Source organism: Triticum dicoccoides, chromosome 3B, assembly GCF_002162155.2.
Source record: "Triticum dicoccoides isolate Atlit2015 ecotype Zavitan chromosome 3B, WEW_v2.0, whole genome shotgun sequence".
NCBI classification, from domain to species: domain Eukaryota; kingdom Viridiplantae; phylum Streptophyta; class Magnoliopsida; order Poales; family Poaceae; genus Triticum; species Triticum dicoccoides.
Window position 1 is genome coordinate 479,142,932 of NC_041385.1, and position 6,000 is coordinate 479,148,931.

Here is a 6,000-nt window from a genome sequence, read left to right on the forward strand (position 1 = left end):
CCAGAGCTGCAAGAAAGTCGAGCAGCTTGTCGAGCAGCAGAAAAGCTGAGTACGAACGACGCGACAAGGAGAAGGCCCAGGAAGGTACTGGAGGATCCGGCAAGAAGCGTCCCGGCCGGGGAGGACGCCGCGGCAAGGCCAAGCAGCGGCAAGGAGACAGACCTCCCCGCGGCCGCGACAAGGACAAAGATGAAGACGAAGATGAAGAGATGGATGAAGATGAGGCCGACGAGCAGGAGTTTCAGAAAGCCACAGAGGTTCTGTGCGTTGACGGCGGTGCTTCTCTGCATACCTCGCACCGCCAGCTCAAACAGTGGGTGCGGGAAGTTAATGCAGCAGAACCACCAGTTGAGTCACGCAAGCCTCTGAAGTGGTCCAGCACGCCTATCGTCTTTGATATTGAGGACCACCCTGATCGCGTAACTGCGGTCGGGTGCTTGCCGATGTTGGTCTCACCAACCATCCACAACCTCAAGGTCACTAAGATGCTAGTTGACAGCAGGGCCGGCTTGAACCTGATCTCCTCCGCGGTACTCCAGAAGCTTCAGATCCCTGATAGCGAGCTCGAAGAGACCGGCACATTCCAAGGAATCAACCCAGGAAGGAGCAAGCCGAAGGGAAAGATCACGTTGCCGGTCACATTTGGCAGCGAATTGAATTTCAGGACTGAGAGGGTCACTTTTGACGTCGCTGATTTCCCATTACCCTACAATGGGATACTCGGCCGTCCAGCACTCGCCAAGTTCATGGCAGCCTCTCACTATGCCTACAACGTGCTCAAGATGCCAGGTCCGATAAGTGGCATCTCTGTCCCTAGCGACAAGAAAGATGCTCTTATCTGTACCGACAAGATCTACCGAGAAGCAGCAGCTGCAGCGGATCGCAAGCCACTTGCCGCTGAAGCTCCCGGGGGGGAGAAGAAGACCAAGTCCGGCAAGAGCTCTGATGCTCACTCCGGCAAGCGCACCTCTTTGGAGGGTTGCGCTACCGTCGAGGACGCACCATCGAGCTCCACCGGCAAGTGTAAGAAGACGAAGGCAGCTCCGCCAGAGACCAAGAAGGTGTCCGCCAAGGAGGACGGCACTGGTGGTACCTTCACCATCAGTGCCATGCTCGACCCTAAATAGGAAAGCGCGCTCGTTGCTTTCCTGCGGGCGAACATCGACGTGTTTGCATGGCAACCATCTGACATCCCCGGTGTTCCCAGGAAAGTAATTGAGCACCATCTTGCCGTTTGTCCTCACGCGCGGCCCGTCAAGCAGAAAGTCAGGAAACAAGCAGTGGAGCACCAAGAATTCATCGCGGAAGAGATCAAGAAGTTGGAAGCAGTAGGCCTTGTCAGAGGAGTGCTCCATCCTACGTGGTTGGCCAATCTTGTAGTCGTGCGCAAGGCAATCGAGAAATGGAGGCTTTGTATCGACTTTACCGATGTTAATAAAGCTTGTCCCAAAGACCCATTTCCCTTGCCGCGCATTGACCAGATTGTTGACTCCACGGCCGGATGTGACTTGCTTTCATTTCTTGATGCGTATTCAGGATATCATCAGATCTTCATGGCAGAAGAGGATGAGGAGAAGACCGCATTCATCACTCCTTGTGGCACGTACTGTTTCGTACGGATGTCTTTCGGTTTGAAGAATGCTGGTTCAACATTCGCCAGAGTAGTCAATCACGCTTTTGAACCACAAATACACAGAAATGTGGAAGCCTACATGGATGACATAGTGGTCAAGAGCAAGGACAGAACAACTCTGATTCAGGATTTGGATGAAACCTTTGCAAATCTGCGCAAGATCAACCTCAAGCTCAACCCCGAGAAGTGTGTGTTTGGAGTTCCTTCCGGCAAACTTCTCAGGTTCTTTGTGTGTCAGCGGGGAATTGAAGCCAATCCCGACAAGATCAAGGCTATTCAGCAGATTAAAGCACCAAAGCGCGTCAAGGTTGTACGAAGGCTTGCCGGTTGCGTGGCCTCTCTCAGCAGGTTTATCTCTAAGTCTGCTGAGAGCGCCCTGCCATTTTTCAAAATATTGAAAAAGGCAGGTCCAATGAAATGGACTCCGGAAGCGGAGGCCGCGCTGCAGGACTTGAAGAGATACCTGTCCTCCACTCCAATACTTGTCGCACCTAAGCCACAAGAGAAGTTGCTGCTGTATCTAGCGGCAACCAATCAAGTGGTTAGTGCTGCGTTAGTAGCGGAGAGGGAGGCGGATGATGAGCCAGCAACCACGGCAAGTGCGTCCAGCGACAAGCAAGGGGCTTACCCGACAAGCTCTGGTCCCGACAAGGATGGATCTGCGCAGACACAGGAGGAGAAACAGAAGAAAATGGTGCAGCGCCCAGTTTACTTTGTCAGTTCCCTTCTGCAGGGAGCTAGGTCAAGGTACTCTGGTGTGCAGAAATTGCTTTTCGGCCTTCTCATGGCCTCGAGAAAGCTGCGCCATTACTTCCAAGCACATGAGATCACAGTTGTCACTCGCTTTCCGCTGAAGAGGATACTGCAGAATCCAGAAGCAACGGGCAGGATTGTCGAGTGGGCACTGGAACTGTCATGCTTTGGCCTTAAGTTTGAGAGCACTTCAACTATCCAAAGCAGAGCATTGGCAGAGTTCATAGCAGAGTGGACGCCAACACCAGATGAAGAAATTCCAGAAATGAGCATCCCCGTCAAGGAAGCGAGCAAAGAGTGGTTGATGTACTTTGATGGTGCCTTCTCGCTGCAAGGCGCCGGTGCGGGCGTGTTACTTGTCGCCCCCACCGGAGAGCACCTCAAGTACATAGTCCAGATGCACTTTCCCAAGGAGCAAGCAACAAACAACACTGCAGAGTATGAAGGTTTGCTTGCCGGTCTCAGAATAGCAGCAGACCTTGGGATCAAGAAGCTCATTGTCAGGGGTGACTCGCAGCTTGTCGTCCGCCAGGTGAACAAAGATTATCAGAGTCCATTGATGGAAGCTTACATTGATGAAGTGAGAAAGTTAGAAGAGCACTTTGACGGCCTATAGATGGAACATATTCCGAGAGCTCAGAACGACATTGCAGATGGCCTGTCAAAGTGCGCCGCGCTTAAGTTACCTGTGGAACCAGGGATCTTTGTGCTCAAGCTGACTCAACCATCTGTAACACCATCAACTGGACAGAGCAAGAAGAGGAAGTTGATTTCTGGAGACTACTTTCCGGCAGAGCTCCCCGAAGCCGCCGCAAAGAAGGTCCTCAAGATCAACACAAAGGGTGCTGAGGAGCAGTCTGCTCCGACAAGCCCTAGGGCTTGTTCCGCTGAAACAGACGCTCCCGACAAGTTTTGCTCCGGCAAGCTTGCCGGGGAACATCAAGCCTGGCTGAGCCGCAGGTTCTTGCCGTAGAAGCAGATGTTCCCACAGCAGCATATGTGCCTTTAGTCCTTGTTGTCGAGCCACAAGCTCCAGCATGGGCACAGCAAACTGTCCGCTTTCTTTAGACAGGAGAACTTCCCGAAGAGCAAGAAGAAGCGGAGAGAGTAGCCCGGCAATCAAGTATGTACCAGTTTGTCGATGACACACTGTACAGAAGAAGATTTAACGGTGTGAAATTGAAGTGTATTCACCGGGAAGATGGACAAAAGCTGTTGGCGGAGATACATGGAGGCATATGTGGCCACCACATTGGCGCAAGAGCACTTGCTGGCAAAGCGTTCCGGCAAGGTTTCTTTTGGCCGACAGCCCTCCAGGATGCAACTGCACAAGTAACCAAGTGTGAAGCGTGCCAGTTCCATTCCAAGCAGATACACCAGCCAGCTAAAGCTCTCTAGATGATCCCTTTATCCTGGCCATTTTCGGTCTGGGGGCTCAACATCCTCGGCCCCTTTCCCCGAGCTGTCGGGGGCTTTGAGTACTTGTACGTTGCAATCGACAAGTTCACAAAGTGGCCGGAAGTGGAAGCGGTGAGGAAGGTGACAGCACAGTCAGCAGTCAAGTTCTTCAAGTCGATTGTTTGCCGTTTTGGGGTCCCTAACAGGATCATCACCGACAACGGCACGCAATTCACGAGCCGCACCTTCATGCAATACGTCCAAGATCTAGGCGCCAAGGTCTGCTTCACTTCTGTTGCTCATCCGAGAAGCAACGGTCAAGCGGAGAGGGCAAATGCTGAAGTGCTGCGCGGGCTCAAGACCAGGACTTTCGACAGGCTGCACAAGTGCGGAAAGAACTGGATTGAGGAGCTGCCGGTGGTTCTTTGGTCGATCAGGATGATTCCAAATCGAGCCACTGGCCAGACACCTTTCGCTCTAGTCTATGGAGCAGAGGCAGTTCTCCCCACGGAACTCATACACGGATCGCCTCGAGTGCTCGCTTATGATGAGCTTGAGCAAGAGCAGCTGCGACAAGACGACGCGCTGCTCCTTGAGGAGGATCGTCTTCAGGCTGCTGTACGAGCTGCTCGATACCAGCAAGCTTTGCGCCGCTACCACAGCCGCAAAGTTAATGCCAGAAGTCTCGAGGAAGGCGACCTTGTTCTTCGGCGCGTTCAGTCCGCCAAGAATTCCAACAAGTTGACGCCGAAGTGGGAAGGCCCATATCGGGTGAAACGAGTCACTAGGCCTGGTGCTGTCCGCCTTGAGACCGAAGATGGCTCTCCGGTGAGCAACTCCTGGAACATTGAACATCTTTGTAAGTTCTACCCGTAAGGCGCGGTAGCCGGAACCTGTTCCGGCAACCACCTTTTGTACAAGCCTTGCCGCTGTTGCATGTAACCCTTTGTACAAAGCCGGGTGCAGACCCCGTGCATAAATAAAGCCCATGTGCTCCGCACATCTTGTCAATTTCATGCTTTCTATTTTTTGCATGTATTATCTGACACTTTGTGCAGCACCAACCCCCGGTAAGCAATAACGAGCCTTAAGGCTCCATATCTTTATTTTCTCTTCTTTCTTTTTCTCAACAAAAAGGAAGGTTCCCTCGCCCACAAGTGCACCGGGGGGAAGGAGAAGAAAATGGTGTGGACCAGGCGTCATTCAAGAAAGTTTCGCCTTGCGGGGACGCAAACGACACAAAAGCTAAGTTGCCAAAGTTTGAGCAATCAGTTTTAAAAATTTTAAGTTATCTTCCTCGAACGACCGAGCTTTGTATGGAAAACCTGTGCGCGGAGGAACCAACTCGTAGCTAGTTGCACCCTTACTTTGTTTCGAGTCCGCTCAACAACTTAAGTGTGCTGCGGCTAGCTGCGACAAGGTTTCTTGTCGGTGGCGGCACCGCCAGCAGGCTGCTGACGTTCCGCACCCAGCGCTCGCGGCAAGGGTGCCTGCGCCGGCAAGTTCCCTAAAAGCGTAGGGTAAAAACGTACAAAGGAAGGAATCGAGTAAAGGAAATAACATAGCAATTGATACCCAAAATAAAAGTTATATTACAAAGATAACTTGTCGCAGCTCTAATAGATTGTTCTCGTAACATGACTAGCAGCCCCAAAGAAAAGGAGAAAACAAGCGGCCTAATCTACGCGATCGCCATCAACCCTCCTGACTTCATTCACCTTGTCCACAATGGGTGCGACAAGGGCCTTGAGCTCTTCAATATCAGCATCCGCCGGCAGCTTCTTGATGACGTTGGTGAGGTTGAGGCCTGGATTGCGGAAGGCCACCTTCACCAACACCTTCTCCAGAACTCTGGCGCAGATCGTGCGCAACTCGTCGGCCAGCTGCTTTGGGATCCTTTCCCGGAGTTGCTGGAGGGCCGTCGCCACGCCCTTGAAGAACAGAGTGAGCTTGGAGCTGGGCTGGAGGTTCTCGCTGGAGGAGTACCCGAGACCCTCCACCCCCAGCTGCACCAGCTCCTCGTCGATGACTGCGGTGATGTTCACGAGGCCCTCTGTCCAGAGGTCCACCGTCTCCCTAAAGGTGTTCTGGGTTTCGGCGGCCCTCGTCAGCAGCGCTTCGTTGGCCTTGATCTCCTCTCTCAGGGTCACCTCCTGCTCCTTGGCGCTGTCCAGCGTCTGGGTCAACGTAGCCAGCTTCAACTCCAGATCAGCATT